We start from the raw sequence: 17,032 nt of genomic DNA on the forward strand, positions 1-17,032 counted from the left end.
TGCAATAGATAATCATAACACTTCAATCTTTTCTGGGTCATATTCTTTGTTGCTTCACAATCTTCAATGATCCCCTGACGTACTGTTTCCTGATCTTGTCCTTTCTTATTGTCCACACATCCATCTCTACATCCACATCTCACCAGTATCCAGTCATCGTTCCTCTCTTCTTGATGTTGCTCAAGTTTCTGCACCATAAAACTTGGCTAGTCTCACAACTGATTTGCAGATCCTGCCTTTCAGTTTTACTCAAAATTTTCCATTACTTACTACTTCACTTCACTTCAATCAATTGCTTAATTTTCATTTCCAAACCTCATCTTGTGACCTTGGTTGTTTAAAACTACTCACTTTCTTCAGGTAGTCATTTATAATCTTTATACCCCTTCACTCCGATCGTTTTCCCTTGGCTCAAACTGTTCGTCCATGCTTTGGGTTTTTGTTCAACTGATCTTTGTACCCTTTTCTTCCAGGATTTTATCCCGTTCTCCAGATATTCAGTCATCTTCTCATTATTCCCACTGCACAGTTCAATGTCATCTACAGATAGCATTGACCACGGCGTATCTTGTTGCATTTGCTCAGTTAGAACATCCATGACCATTAGGAAGAGCAAGTAGTTCAACGCCAATCCTCGACAATCTGAATTAGACTTTGAAACTCTCATTCTACCCTCCGTTGCTTCTTATTATATGAATGCAATGCTTCAGATGTAGTCTCACCAATGCCCTGTATTGTTGTAACAAGGCTTCCCTACATTAATACTCCAAACCCCTTGTAACATTCCATGCACCTTACTAATTACTTCTTGTACCTACACGTTAACGTTTTTGTGAGTTTTGTATTAGGACGTTCAGAATCCTCCTTATCACAGAATTCTGCTGTATCTCTCAATTTAAATAATATTCTGCTTTTCTATTTCTAAAGAGGACATCTTCACATTTTTCCACATTATTCTCCAATTTTCAAATTTTTGCCAGTCACTTAACCTTTGCAGGTTCCATGTGTCATAATCACAACTTGGTTTCCTGATGGAAATCATTCTGTTGAAAGTTTGGTCATGGCATTTCGTCTTCTTCCTTAATCCTATTAAACAAAAACAGGTGGGTGGGCATGTTGTGACAAGGACACAAAGACTCTGTCATGGGACATAGGTAGGTTGAGTGAGTGGGGGAAAAATAAACTTGGGAGGCGAAGTCTAATTTAGCAAAATATGAGGTCATGCACTTTGGTCAGAAGAATCAAAAGTAGACTATTATTTAAATGGAGAGGGCCTCCAAAAAGTGCAGCACATAAGGATCTGGATGGTATGTAGGTGCAGCAGATAATTAAGAAGGCAAATGGAATTTAGGGTTAGTGACCACTAGATCTTTGTGGGCATTTTCTTCAAGCTCAGTGATCAGTACTGTCATTTTGTTGCTGACTACAATATCTAGGCCAATTAGTTGTGTAGGAGCCAGGACTTTGTCCAACTTAGCATTCAGAAAACCAAAGCTTCCATGTTTGATTCCTCACAGAAAACTTTGTAATCTATGGTAGTGACCTCTCCAGGTGACTGGTTCCACACAGTGACTGTATAATATTTGCAGTTATCTTTAGGTGTTTTCATTTCGAATTAAGTAACAGCTTTTGCTTACATGCCAGGAGAGATATTGTTATCTTACGCTTTTAGCATTTCACAGAGTAGAATTAAGTTTAACAATAAGAAGCTCAGTTAATAAAGAATTTCAATTGTTATGTCACATTTTTTCAATTGTATGGCATACAAAAAAAAACATCAGTGGAATTACTTTTACTCTGCTATGGCTTTATTATTTTGGAAGTTACAAGAACCTTTTTCGAGAGGTGGAGTGCTAAGGGCATCTTGTATGTAGGGTATACAAATGACAAATCATTCCTCCATTTGTTTACCAATTTCACAGACTAAGTCCAGAATTTACCCATCGAAACTATCACCTGGATCTGATTTGTGCAAAATCACGTTGCCCTATGTCACCCAAAGTTTAAAAAAAAGGAGTGAATTTTATGTTCCCTGTTGGCATATCTTAAGGTGGAGGGGGCATATTAAATGGGTGGCCAGCTTGCTGCCTTCTTGCTTGTCCAAGCTGACCCCCATATCAGGTGTTGGGTAAAGCATCAGGCAGGCCACTTACCCAGAGGCTCTGGCTAGTTAACCAGTACATATGGGCTGCATTCCAGCTCTTTGCTATTTTTCAGTCTTTGGGGAAACGAGGTTGAACAACCTGCAGTGTTCACTGCATGAACTGCTGATGGGGAAGGAAGATTTCCTCCTTTCATGGTGTTCCCCTCTACCAGGGGGCTTCAGTCCTCCCTGGTATACCTGCCTCAAATCTCCAGACATGGCTGAAGTCTGACATTCATATTCACTTCTTTTTCAGATGGCACTATTGTTTATGGGCACTGCTGGCATTATACAGCTGGTGAGCAATTGCATTGGCTGGCACCTCTTTAGGGTGGCATTTATTATCCCTGAGGGCTGAAGTTCCACTTTGATCCAATTAAGGCGACACAGTGATAGTATTGCTGCCAGGCAATAAAATTTCAATTTGGCGAAGTGCTGACTGATTCAGCTCAGGGCAGTGGGTAATTCAATTATTCCTGAAGGTATCTCTGTTTCATCTCCACTGCTACAGAAATTCTAATCCCAGAGTTTACTATTTTTAATGCTTTCTTTGCCATTTTCTGCTTCGTAAGTTTGACTCAACACAACTCTAACTCTATTGCAAGGTTTGGAGCTGGAGGAACACAGCAGGCCAGGCAGCATCAGACGGCTTGAAATAGGTATCAGTTTCGAGGTGGTCACCAGAGAAGGAGACAGAGAGGTCCAGGAAGGAGTGAGAGGTATCAGAGATGATCCGGGTGAACTTGAGGTTGGGGTGGAAGGTGTCAGTAAAGTTGACGAACTGTTCGAGCTCCTCATGGGAGCATGAGGCGGCGCCTTCCACATTAAACAGATGTTCACTTGCACATCTGCTAATGTGGTCTATTGTATCTGCTGTTCCCGATGTAGCCTCTTCTACATCAGGGAGACCAAGCGGAGGCTCGGAGACCGCTCTGTGGAGCACCAATGCTCGGTTCGTGACAAATGACAACACCTCCCAGTTGCGAACCACTTCAACTCCCCCTCCCACTCCCTGGACAACATGTCCATTCTGGGCCTCCTCCAGTGGCACAATTATGCCACTGGAAACTGGAGGGACAGCACCTCATATTCTGCCTTGGAAGCCTACAACCCAAGGTCTCAATGTGGACTTTACTTGCTTCAAAATCTCCCCACCCCCGACTTCATCCCAAGACCAGCCCTCTCTCTCTCATCCCCGCCTCCTTGGCCTGTCTGTCTTCTCTCCCACCTATTCCTCTCTCTATTTATTTCAGAGTTCCCTTCCCCTCCCCCATTTCTGAAGAAGGGTCCCGACCAGAAACATCAGCCTTCCTGCTCCTCTGCTGCTGCTTGGCCTGCTGTGTTCCTCCATCTTCACACCTTGTTATCTCAGACTCCAGCATCGGCAGTTCCTTCTATCTCTAAGTGAGGTCTAACTCTATTGCATTCTGTCTTGTACAGAAATCTTACTAATTTACACTTTTTTGTAAAGCCTGCCAGTTGTTATTCTTTTTTTATTTGCTTTGTTAACATTTTTTCTCAATTCATGCTCATTTCTAATTCCCCCCATGTCCTTTTTGGCAAATTCCTCCAATTATATTTCACAGCTCACATCTTCTGTTTGGACTGCTTTTACTGTGCAGACACTACTTGGTCTGTTCCACCATTAATGACAAAGTCTTCATTTGTCACAACTCTCTTAACGGGTAGACCACTTAGGGCTGAGATGAGGAAACATTTCTTCACTCACGGGTTGGTCCACCTCTGGAAGTTGCTACCACAGAAAGCTGTGGAGGCTGGGTCACTGAGTATATTCAAGAAAGATATTGTTTTTTTTTAGATCAAGGGTACGGAGAGAAGGTGGAAATATGGCATTGAGATAGAGGATCAGCCACGAGCATATTGAACGGAGGAGCAGGCTTGAGAGGTTGAATGACCTGCTCCTGGTCCTAATTTTTATGTTTCTGAAAAGAATGACCCAAGTATTTTAGAATGGCCTTGGTGATATTTAGTGTTTATACAACTTTAAAGTGTTTACACAGCTTGCAGGTGCTTGCACTGCCAATACTTTTATTAAAGAGGCGAATAATAAATGTACAACACTTCTGGCAATGTGTTAATGATAATGCCCCAGTAGAAGCACTTCAGAGGTAAACATGACAAAAAGAAAATAGTGGGAAAGGCCACTGCATTGAAGAAAGAGGAAAAACAGTAAATGGAAAGTCAGTAAGCCCGAGCATGAGCATGAATTGAGAAAAAATGTTAACAAAGCAAATAAAAAAAGAATAACAACTGGCAGGCTTTACAAAAATAAACAGAAAGTAGAGTAATGAGAGCATAATAGCTATTAGCTATAAAGAACAATTAAAATGCTACTAAAATTAAATAGATTGAAGCAGGAAACATATTACAAGATATGGAAGAAAAATAAAAGTAAAGAAAAAAAGTACACAATAAACCAGACCAATAATGATTCTGATATTGAAGGAGTAATTTTCAGCCAAGAATATCAAACAACTGCTATGTAGCAAGATGAAAAAATGTAACTTATAAACTAAAGGCTACATGAAAAGGCAAAGAGTAGAAACTGAACTTGCGGAAATGAAATACTGTATAGCAGCTATTTTCTGATGGGGATTTAATGTGGCACTTTTGGAATAGGTCCAGATAAAATCTTTGCCAATTAAAATGCAAGCAGTGGAAAACAATGGACATTTTCCTAAACACACAAATATTGTCATTCAAATATGCAGCTTCAAGTACAATCTGCCAATAACTCTTTCGCTGATATATGGGCATCTTGGGACTAACACAATTGAGGGTTCAGAAGTCATCACAAATCCTAACATCAAGTTTGAAGGAAATCATCAGAACATCTATGATGCTGCTCATAATTCTCCCTCAATAATCTCTATTGGCTATATAGTATACCCTTCTGCTGTTACAACCTTGCCTGTGATTCTAATACTACCAGCCTTCACATTTATTCAACTAAAGGACAAGTTACAAAAAGGGTAGGATTTTTCAAATGCTGTCCTTCCTGCTTTGGGATTAATTTTTATGCTGTGTGCCTTGGCCATCTGTTGACAAATCGGAATGATACAGATGGTTTGAAAAATTGCCAAATACAGAACTGTCTTGTACTTTATACAATGTAGAAAGTTACAAGCAATAAATATGCCACCTTAATAAATAATAATAAGTTTATTTTCCCATGAAAAAAACTGTTAAATGCATTTTATTCAGTTTCTCACCTTAATGCTAATACAAACAATTTTTTTGGAGATATTTTGTTGATAATTTTAGGTAAAGGGTCATATGAGAGACAGCTCCCCTGGAGTCTTATTTCATGGAATCAACATGTGAAATTAATGGCCTTTTATTATTTACAGCTGCACAGAAAGGATTAATAATGTTTGATCATGTTCACAGAGAGTTTTCTTTTGCTTGCCACTTTCTCATGAAAGTCAGGAAGGGAGATGTCTGAACCCTAAACAGTCTCTGTCACAGTTTGTAATCCTGTGTTAGATCATCTCGGTACATTGAGATAGTGTTGGGCATTCTGCTGCTGACGTGAAGTGCTATTGGTAAGGATGAGGTCAGATAATCAGAGCTACCGGGGAGGGTTCTTAATTGGAACCATAGGATTGGGAAATACCTTGCCCAATACTATTCTCTATTGACTTGGTTGCACCTAATCCAGCCTGTTTTCTGACTGTCAGATAAAGTTAAAATTGTCCTGATCATAGAATCGCTACAGTGCAGCTAGAGGTCATTTGGCCTATTGAGTCTGCACCAATCCTCCAAAGGGCATCGCACACTATCCTCATAACCTCACATTTACCATGGCTAATCCACTTAGCCTGCACATCCCCAGACAGTACATGGCAAGTTAGTGTGGCCAATCCACCTAACCTTTTTCTAACATTCTCTTTCAGGTCAGGATCTACAGGGTCTATTTGGTCTAGTGTGATAGAGGGAAGCCACTTGGCAGAATTCTTTTGAGGAGGTAACAATCAAGTTAGACAAAAGAGAGTCAATGGACATGATCTATTTGGATTTCCAGACAGCCACTGACAAGGTGCTGCACAGGAGGCTAAGAAATAAGGTAAGAGCTCATGGTGTTGGGGATAAGGTACTGGAAGTCTAGAGGATTGGCTGACTGACAGAAGGTAGAAGGTAGAAAGTAGGGTTAAAGGAGTCTTTTTTAGAATGGCAGCCAGTGACTCGCGGAGTTGAGCAGGGGTCTATGTTGGGACCACAACTATTCATGTTATGCATTAACGATCTGCAGATAACACAAAGACAGTGGAGGAATAAGTAGTGATGAGGAAGCAGGGAGGCTGCAGAAGAAATTGAACAAGCTAGGCAAGTGGGCAAAGTGGCAGATGGAATACAATGGGAGAACATGTCAGGTTATGTAATTTGGTAGGAAGGACAGATGCATAGACTACTTTCTAAATGGGGAAATGCTACTGAAATCTTCAGCACAAAGGGACATGGGAGTCCTAGTTCAAATTCTCTTTATGTTAACATTCAGGTTCAGTCGGTAGTTAGGAAGGGAAATGAAATGTTAGCATTCATTTCCAAAGGGCTAGAATACAAGGGCAGAGACGTACTGCTGAGGCTGTATAAGGCTCTGAACAGACTGCATTTGGAACATTGTGAAAAGTTTTGGGCCCCATATCTAAGGAAGAATGTGCTGACATTGTAGGAGGTCAAGACGAGGTTTACATGAATGATTCTGGAGATGAAGGGCTTGCCATATGAGGTGTGGTTGTGGACTGTGGGTCTGTGCTCAACGGAGTTTAGAAGGATGACAGGGGATCTGATTGAAACTTACAGAATACTGAGAGACCTGTACAGAGTTGACATGGAGAAGATGCTTCTACCATTAGCAGAGTCTAGGACCCAAGGGCACAGCATTAGAGGGAAGGGTTGGCCCTTTAGAACTGAGATGAGGAGGAATTTCTTCATTCAGAATGAACTCATTGCTGCAGGAGTATTTCAGACAGAGAGATAGGTTCTTGATTAGTAAGAGGATCAAGGGTTATGGGGAGAAGGTAGGACAGTGGGGTTGAGAAATATATCAGCCATAAACAAATGGCGGAGCTGATGGGTTGAATGGCCTAATTCTGCTCCTATACCTTATGGTCTTATGGTAGTCTAAGGAGAAGTGTTCTTGTCTTAAAGAAAATATGGTTTACTGCCTGATAGCAAGTATGTACAAGTTATATTGATGTGATAATAACTGTTAAAGAGACAACAAAGAAGACCCAAACAATCCAAAGCTGTCTCCGCACAAGTCCATATAATATCATCATATTACGTTGCACTCAATGCACTCCACAGTATTTCAAACTCCCTTATACAATATGCACAACTGTTCCCACTGTAACCAAGTGATCAGGCTATAACTCAATTCTAACTTCATGATATATTCTTGAAAATTACCAGCTACAGGAAGAATCTGGAATTCTGGATTGGCTAGTCATTATCCAATTGTACACAAATAATTATTATACTGAAAATGGATAAGGAGTTCCGTCATCACATCTGATCTATAGGGAGGAATTTTCTTTTCGTCAGACAAAGTCTGGAAGTGGTTCTAAAAGTGGAGGGACTTCTGCAAGCAGGAAGGTCAGATTTTTTTCATACATTCAGGTTCCCTCAACTCATTACCAGTGTATGCATAGGTAAACAGGCAGAATTTATAGGCAGGAAGGTCTGAAGCCCACTGGCACCTTTTAGACTTCAACATCTGGGTGTCGTATTGAAAAAATAAATCAACAGCACTTCACTTTCTCCAACTGAGGAGCATCTCTCATTCCTGGAGATTTCAGAGACCAGGTTAAAATAAAAGCTACACCACTCTTTTGCAATGACTCCCTAGAGGTTCTCCTGAAGGCTGTCCAGGAGAAAAGGGACCTATTTTTCTCCTGGTGATGGTTTTCCCTGTAAATGGCTACAGGAGGCCATCCTCATTGATGAAAGGTGGCTGGACAGAGGTAACAGTGGATATTATTGCCTTTGGGTGGCTCAAAGAAACTAGCTACAGTGTTGCAAGAGGATGAATGACCTGCTGCACTCTGCATACACTGTCTACTCCATGCCTCATGGTCGTACGAGCATGAGTTGGCATTTTAATTTTACCACTGCAGAGGACTGCCTCACAGGAGGCTTGGTATTAGGCATCTCCAACAGATTCTTCATGTGCAATCAATGTCTCTCACTTTCATTGCACTGAACAATGTAGCACTGTCTGTATCCCAGTGGTTCTGCCTCCCACACATCTGCTATGGTTCATATTTGCAACATAAAAGGAGCTACTACACTTGGCAGCTCACACACCACCACATAACCGGCCTTTCATCATAACTAGTACATGTACGTCTGATAGCTTTTCACCAAAGACTTGCATGGGAAGAAGAGATTACAATAAAAGATGTCCTCTTGAGTTGAGACCTCTTTTGAGCTCAGCCTCATTTGTCTACCCTGATCAGGTTTGTTGACGTCAGCCAATGTGGCAGCCTTGCTTGGACAGGCTTGTTGGCCTGGTGGGGCTTCATCTCTTACAACGTTGCAACAAGCAAGATCATATGTAACTGAGACTTATCTTGAACTGGTTTATCTGGACAGGCTGCACCCCTCACAATGTGAGCATTTGTGCAAAGAAAGACCTTAGTTACGAAGAGGCCTCACTGGAGCTTGGAGGAAGAGGCCTGGTGCATGCTTCATACAGTCATGTTTGGATTTTTGTTTTTGTCTGACAAAGTTGTACCTTAATTGTTATTCCAACAGGCTGAGGTCTTATTGAGAATTCATGACATGTCAATCAAGGCAAAAGTTGCGGCGGGGGGGTGGGTTCCTGTTGGAAAGGCCAATCCCTCTGCAAGATCCCAAGAACATAATTGTCAAACTTGTTGGGAAACTGAATATTTGCCTCCTACCCAGTTAACTTCCTTTGTCCACTTTAACCACATAGGCCTGGAAAATTTCTCCCAGAGTTTCTTCAGGGTGAGGGATTTGGTCATTTAAACTCAAGGTGAATTGCTCTGAACCTTTCAGATTGTGGGACAACTTGAAAAATATCCTTAAAAAGTGCTCTCATTGACTTTAATTCATTTAAGCATTTCTCACATCATTATAGGCTTTTAGTAACCAATAACAAAACAACACTGTTTCCAATACAAGTCACAAGAGAAAACTTTGGATTTTATTTAATTAATAGGAAGCCCGTGAAACAAACATTTACCAAAAATGGTGAAATGCTCTTGTTCTTCAAAGCTGTTACATAAATGCAAGCTGTTAGCATGTGGAGATACACCTGAGATGAGTGCTATCAAATAGCATGGTCCTGTTCAATTTGGCTGCAAGATAAGACAGCATGGAATAAAAAACATCAGTCTTAAAGATAAATCCCAATAAGATGGAATCATTAGAAGGTCAGTCCAGGCACAAGCTCTATTGAGAAGATAGCCAGCTCTGAATTTATACAGAGAAGTGGACTGGCAGAGCTACAGGTCATCCAAACATAGCCCCTGATGGTAATGTGGGCAGGTTTGAGTTGATGGATTTCCACAATGGAAATTCTGACAGGATGCACTGCAATAACTCATCAAGGCTCCTTTGACAACATCCTTCAAACCCAGAACCTCTACCCCTAGAAAGATAGGGGCAGCAGACACAAGGGAATAGCATGATCTGCAAGTTCCTCTCTAAGTTCACACACCATCCTGACTTGGAGCTGAATTGCCATTCATTTACTGTTAAGTGAGTGAAAATCCTGGAACTCCATTTGTAATAGCACTGTGGATGTCCCTACATCACAAGGACCGCAGCGATTCAAGTTGTCAGTTCAAAACATCTTCTCAATGCTCTTGGGGATGGGTCAGACATATTTACTTACCAGGAATGAACGAATAAAAACCTTCTAGGGCTTTTGACTGCTCAATGATCCGGACATTGTGCTGAATGATCAACAAGAACAGGAAGTGAGGCCCACTGTGGATTCTAGGAAATCAGTATTTGGATGCTTAAATCAGCTATCCTTTTAACAATTTGATCATGGGGAAGCCTATTCTGAGGAGATGAAACTGCTGGTGCCTACCTCAAGTAGCAATCTGCTGCAATATTTACTCCTATTTGCTATATTGGAGTTGCCCATTCAGGTTTTGGTACCTACCCAGCCTATGGTGACCCCACCATGTATTGTTCTGTGAACATACCTGAGAGTTTCTGGGCTATTTTCATTCCTGTAATTAATACATGGGATTAAATAGCTGGCTAGCATCAACCAAGAGCAGTAGGCAATGAAAATATCTGACATAAAAGAAGTAAGATTTTCAGAATACAATAGAATATCCGTTATTGCCACATGTATTTATTATAAAATACAGTGAAAGGTGTGCACTGTTGCCATACATAGGCACCATTCACATTAACTTAGAATAAAATTCTAAAAAGATAACTTAAAGAGGGTCCGAGCTTCCCAGCTCACACCATGCCACTGAGAGTGTCCTGCTCCAGGCTTCCCAGCCCACACTATGCCGCCACCAGGGGCCCACTCCACGCGGAAGCGAGAATCCCATTCCAGGCTTCACAGACCAGCCGACTGGCCGACTCTGCAGTTGATGGATGTTCTGAATGATTTGGCAGACATTTTGTTAGACTTATCGGTGTCAGTCGGGTGGTTGACTATTTTGATTGCAACGAAAAGCATTTTAACGATGTGATTCACAACTGTACAGAAAATCTAACACCACAAAGTATTGGCTTGTCTGTCACTGATAGTTTTATCTGAATAAATTTCTTATGCTATTTTACAGTTACATGTTCTTTTCTGAGTTCACATACATTAAGAAATATTAAGAATTGGACAATTTTCTAAATGTTGGCCATGTTGCTGCATTTATGTAACCGCTGACAGTTACATGCCAAAGTTTCCATTTGGGGTTTTAATATTAATTTTTAATGACTACAGCAACATATATTTATCCAAATTATTTTCAAATTCATCTGATATTATTTCATCAGAAACTTCCACTTGAACATGACATTGGCAAATGCTCTTAAAAGGCTGTTGAAGTTGGATAGACTAATTTGCTGATGTGCGTATCAGGGTTGGCGGGTAGAGCAGGATGTTGGAAGAATTAGTGTTTAATATCTTATTAATTACATACAATTCTGTCCGAATTGTGAAAAGTTCATGAAAAAACAAACTCAGTACAATTTTTACAATTTAAACATTTGTAAAGAGGAGGTATTAGGCTGATCTTGACTTTGATAAGTCACCAGGGCTGGTTATTCTGCATTGGAGGATGCTGGGGTAAATAAGGTGGAACTTACAGAGGCATTGGCCATAATGTTCCAATCCTCCTTCATTAAAGGGGAAATTCCCCAGAACTGGCCCATTGGAAATGTTATCGCTTGTTCAAAAACTCTGGTTGTGTCCCTACCTTTGAGCTCGAAGGCTCAGGTTCAAGTCCGAGATAATAGGAACTGCCGATGCTGGAGAATCTGAGATAAAAAGGTGTAGAGCTGGATGAACACAGCAGGCAAAGCAGCATCAGAGGAGCAGGAAAGCTGACATTTCGGGTCTAGACCCTTCTTCAGAAATGGCTGGGAGGGGAAGGGGATTCTGAAATAAATAAGGAGAGAGGGGGAGGCGGATGGAAGATGGATAAAGGAGCAGATAGGTGGAGAGGAGACAGACAGGTCAAGGAGGTGGGGGTGGAACTAGTAAAGGTGAGTGTAGGTGGGGAGTTAGGGAGGGGATAGGTCAGTCCAGGGAGGACGGACAGGTCAAGAGGGCGGGATGAGGCTAGTAGGTAGGAGATGGGTGTGGGGCTTGAGGTGGGAGGAGGGGATAGATGGGAGAAAGGACAGGTTAGGGAGGCGGGGATGAGCCGGGCTGGTTTTGGGATGCGGTCGGGGGAGGGGAGATTTTGAAGCTTGTGACGTCCACATAGTCCACTCCTACAGCTACCTAGAGTACACCTCCTCTCACCCACCTTCCTGCAAAAATGCCATCCCCTATTCCCAATTTCTTCGCATCCGCTGCATCTGCTCCCGAGATGAGGTATTCCATTCCTGGACATCCCAGATGTCCTCCTTTTTCAAGGACCGCAACTTCCCCTCCACAGTGTCTCTTGGATTTCCTGCAACTCATCCCTCACACCCCCTCCCTGCAATAACAACCAAAACAGAATCCCCCTGGTCCTCATGTACCACCCCACCAACCTCCAGATCCAATGCATCATCCTCCGACACTTCCGACATCTGCGATCTGACCCCACCACCAAAGACATTTTTCCTTCCCCACTCTTATCTGCTTTCCGGACGGACCACTCTCTCCGGGACTCCCTTGTCTGCTCCACACTCCCCACCAGCCCTACCACCCCCGGCACTTTTCCCTGCAACCGCAGGAAGTGCTACACCTGCCCCTGCACCTCTCCCCTCACCCCACCCCCATCCCAGGCCCCAAGAAGAGCTTCCACATCAAACAGATGTTCACCTGCACATCTGCTAATGTGGCACACTGTATCCGCTGTTCCCGATGTGGCCTCCTCTACATCGGGGAAACCAAGCGGAGGCTTGGGGACCGCTTTGTGGAACACCTACGCTCGGTTCGCGACAAACGACTGCACCTCCCAGACGCGAAGCATTTCAACTCCCCCTCCCACTCCTTGGATGAGATGTCCATCCTGGGCCTCCTGCAGTGCCACAATGATGCCACCTGAAGGTTGCAGGAACAGCACCTCATATTTCGCTTGGGAACCCTGCAGCCCAATGGTATCAATGTGGACTTCACAAGCTTCAAAATCTCCCCTCCCCCGACCACATCCCAAAACCAGCCCGGCTTGTCCCCGCCTCCCTAACCTGTCTGTCCTTTCTCCCACCTATCCACTCCTCTCACCTCAAGCCCCACCCCCATCTCCTACCTACCAGCTTCATCCTGCCTCCTTGACCTGTCCGTCCTCCCTGGACTGACCGATTCCCTCCCTAACTCCCCACCTACACTCACTTTTACTGGCTCCATACCCGGCTCCTTGACTGGCTCTACACCTTTTTATCTCAGGTTCAAGTCCCATCTGTTCCAGAGGTCACAGAGTCATAGAGCTGTACAGCATGGAAACAGACCTTTTGGTCCAACTTGTCCATGCCAACCAGATATTCTAAATTAATCTAGTCCCTTTTGTCAGCATTTGGCGCATATCCCTCAAATCCTTTCATATTCATGTACCCATCCAGATGTCTTTTATATGTTGGAATTGTACCAATGTCTACTACTTCCTCTGGCAGCTCATTCCATACATGCAATGCCCTCTGCACGAAAAAGTTACCCCTCAGGTCCCTTTCATATCTTTCTCCTTTCACTTTAAACCAACGCCCTCCAGTTTTGGACTCCCCCTAGCCAGGGAAAATTCATCCTATCCATGCCCCTCATGGTTTTATAAACCTGATAAGGTCACCCCTCAGCCTCCGACACTCCAGGGAAAACAGCCCCAGTCTATTCAGTCCCTCCCTATAGCTCAAACCCTCCAACCCTGACAACATCCTTCTAAATCTTTTCTGAACCCTTTCTAGTTTAACAACATCTTTCCTATAGCAGGCAGACCAGAAGTTACTCAGTATCCCAAAAGTGGCCTAACCAATGTCTCATACAGCTCCAACATGACCTCCCAACTTTTATACTCAATGTGCTGACCAATAAGGGCAAGTGTACCAAAAACATTCTTCATTACCTCCATGCAACACCACTTTCAAGGAACTATGAATCTGCACCCTAAGGTCTCTTTGTTCAGCAACACTCCCCAGGAGCTTACCACAAAGTGTATAAGTCCTGCCCTGATTCACCTTTCCAAATTGCAGCACCTCACCTTTATCTAAATTAAACTCCATCTGCCACTCCTTGGCCCATTGGCCCATAACATGCCTGAACAAGTTGATTAAAATATTTATTTATAAGACCTTGGGGGTGGGAAACTTTTAGAAACGTTAATCTGGGATAAAATTAACAATCCCTTGGACAATTCTGCGGATTAAGTAAGGAAAGCCTGCATAGATCTGTTAATTGAAAATTGTCCTGGGATGGTTTGATTGACTTTTTAATCGGGTAAAATAGAGCACCGATAATGATTAATATGGTTGATGTGGTTCTGTTAGGCTTCCAAAAGGCATTTGATAAAATGCCATGTAACAGATTTGCCAGCAAAGCAGCAGCCTATGAAATAAAAGGGACAGCATGAATACAAAGTTGGCTAAGTGACAGATAATAGAAAGTGGTTGCTTGGTTCTCAGATTGGAGACAGATGTACAGTGGGATTTCCTAGGGGCTGGTACTAAGCCAACTGCATCCGTAGACACACAGAATGACTTAGACTTGGGTCTACAAGGCACAACTGCAAAATCTGTAGACTGAACAAAATTTGGAAGTATTACGAACTATGAGGAGAATTTTACAGAAGAAGAAGATAGTGATTTCAAGAGGACAGACAGGCTGGTTGGATAAGCAGACATGTGGCAGATTAAATTTAACATGCAGAAATGTGAGTTTGTATATTTTGGTAAGAAGAATGAAGAAAAACAATGTAAACTAAAAGGCTCAATTGTACAACAGTTGCAGGAAGAAAGAGACTTGGGGTACCTGCACATAAATTGTTGCAGGTGGAAAGGCAGGTTGAGAAAGTGGTTAAAAGGCATAAAGGATCCTGGGCTTTATAAACAGCAATATGGAACACAAAGCAAAGTGATTATGATTAAGCATAAACACTGGTTTAGCTTTAACTGCAGTATTGTATCAAATTCTGAATACAGCACATTAGGAAAGGCTTTAGAAAGGATGCAGAAAAGCATTTTGGGAAAGTTACCAGGGATGAGACTTGACAGTTATGTAGATAGACCTAGGGTTTTCCAGGGGAAGAGAATGTTGAGAAAATATATTATGGAGTCGTTTAAAAGCATGAGGGATCTAGATACAGTAGAACCTGAGGACATATGATATGATCTGCAAAAGAACCTGCAATGGCAACATGAAGTAAAACATTCTATGCAGTAATTGGTTAGGAACTGGAATGCAATGCTCAAGGGAGGCTGATTCAATTGTAACTTTCAGAAAGGAATTGCATATGCACCTGAGGAGATATTACTTGCAGGGCTATGGGGAAATAGCTGTGGCATGAGACTGCGTCAATTGTTTTTGCAGGAAATCATCATGACCACAATGGAACAAATGACCCCTTCTGTGCCATTCTATGATTCTACTCTAGTTATACCATTGTACCTTGGACATATAGTATGGGTAATAATCGAACAGAGATTGCCAGTGACTGTGCTGTATTTCAGAAGCTCTGAAAGCAACACTATCTTTGTTAGTCACACAATGACATCAACTTAAACCAGAGGAAATTGGCTTCTTTCTAAGCATCCTTTAAATATCATGAAGTCTTAGTAAATGATATCTATCTCTGTTTAAAACTCGGCAATTCTTTGCAATACCTCACCAAGCCTTCAACAATACTAGAAAGATCTAGCAATGCCACCTGAATGGCCAAATTAAGACATGTATATTGTCGGTCTCTCTGAGGCAGTGAATACATTTTCACCCATACGTTTGTACTGAAATGCAAGCAAGCAAAATAGATCACAGATGACTTCCTTTGAATAGGTTTAGAACAAAGGCTAGTTATAGTATGCAATTTATATATGAAATGGTTTCAATTGTGTATTAGCACAAATTGTAACTATTATTTGTACATGATGTGCCAGAACAGATTTGGTCAAGTAGTAGATTGATTTTGCTTTGTTTCACACTTCCTGCATTATAACTTAAGTCATTGGCAAAGGCTAGTCTAAATAGTTCCCAGCAGTTCCCAATAGCATAGTTTGGATCATTTTTTTAGGAGAAGGGGTGTTTAAACATGAACTTGCCAGACAAAATAAAACTAATTCAAAAGCTCTATTTAAGAAATAGGAGTTTCACAATAAGGCTTAAATAGAAACATTATTACATCCATTTATCTAAAAATTCAAACAAAGCAAATGAAAAGAAAATATAGTCTTGTCAGCAAAAGCTCTATAGCACAAAGTTCAAATACTGGTTATATGTTTCTCATCTATCAGTAACCTCAATACTATTTCCTTCAATAGCTAAAAGATCATTTAGAATCCCAGCCCAACTAATTGGTTTTCCCCAAGTGAGTTGCAGAACTGACTAGGTCGGAAGAACATCATTGTTTCTGTGTCCTACCAGGTAATTTAAAGGACATTATTTCAAAAACTGGACTGGACTAATTTAAAGAAATCACAGAAATTTTGGAGAGAGTATGCTTGAACATATGAAACAGTCCTCCACTTACAATATCGGTTAATCACTGTGAGTAGTTTAAACAGTTTTGTAGAAGTAAAGATCTTTAGTTGCCACAGGGGTTACTAGAAATGCTACAACGTTAGCAGCTACTTCACCCATATTAGTATTTTCCCTCCCTTTGCCTTGAGAAAGTTTCTCCAACGCGGTGGAAAATAACACCAGAGACCACAAATCTGGCAAGGGTGACAGGCACAGGCCTGGGGCTGCAAAGTTTCTTTCCACCAAAGGTTCAACTGCTTGGGTGTCAGAGGTTAAATCCAGCAGAGCGTACAGACAAGTTGGTGACCTGCTTCATTTTATTGCATTGGAGTGTCTGTTTTCAGTTTTCTTATTTCTTTCGAGTATTACAGACCTACATAACCTGTAGTTTGATTCAATGATTGATTTGATTGGATGAAGTTCTAAATATAGCTTTTAAAAAAAACAAATCTATGAAAGGATTAATAAAATGTCCAAAAGGATACTTCACTTCACCTGACGAAGAAGCAGCGCTCCGAAAGCTTGTGATTTCAAATAAACCTGTTGGACTATAATCTGTT

General features: G+C 41.7%; 1 protein-coding gene across 1 annotated transcript in view; it reads right to left on the reverse strand.

Moving 5' to 3' along the window:
• The window catches only part of eya4 (EYA transcriptional coactivator and phosphatase 4), a 255,425-nt gene that overhangs the window by 73,362 nt on the left and 165,031 nt on the right, over positions 1-17,032 (reverse strand). The window lies entirely within an intron of this gene.

This window comes from Rhincodon typus, chromosome 5, assembly GCF_021869965.1.
Source record: "Rhincodon typus isolate 14 chromosome 5, sRhiTyp1.1, whole genome shotgun sequence".
NCBI classification, from domain to species: domain Eukaryota; kingdom Metazoa; phylum Chordata; class Chondrichthyes; order Orectolobiformes; family Rhincodontidae; genus Rhincodon; species Rhincodon typus.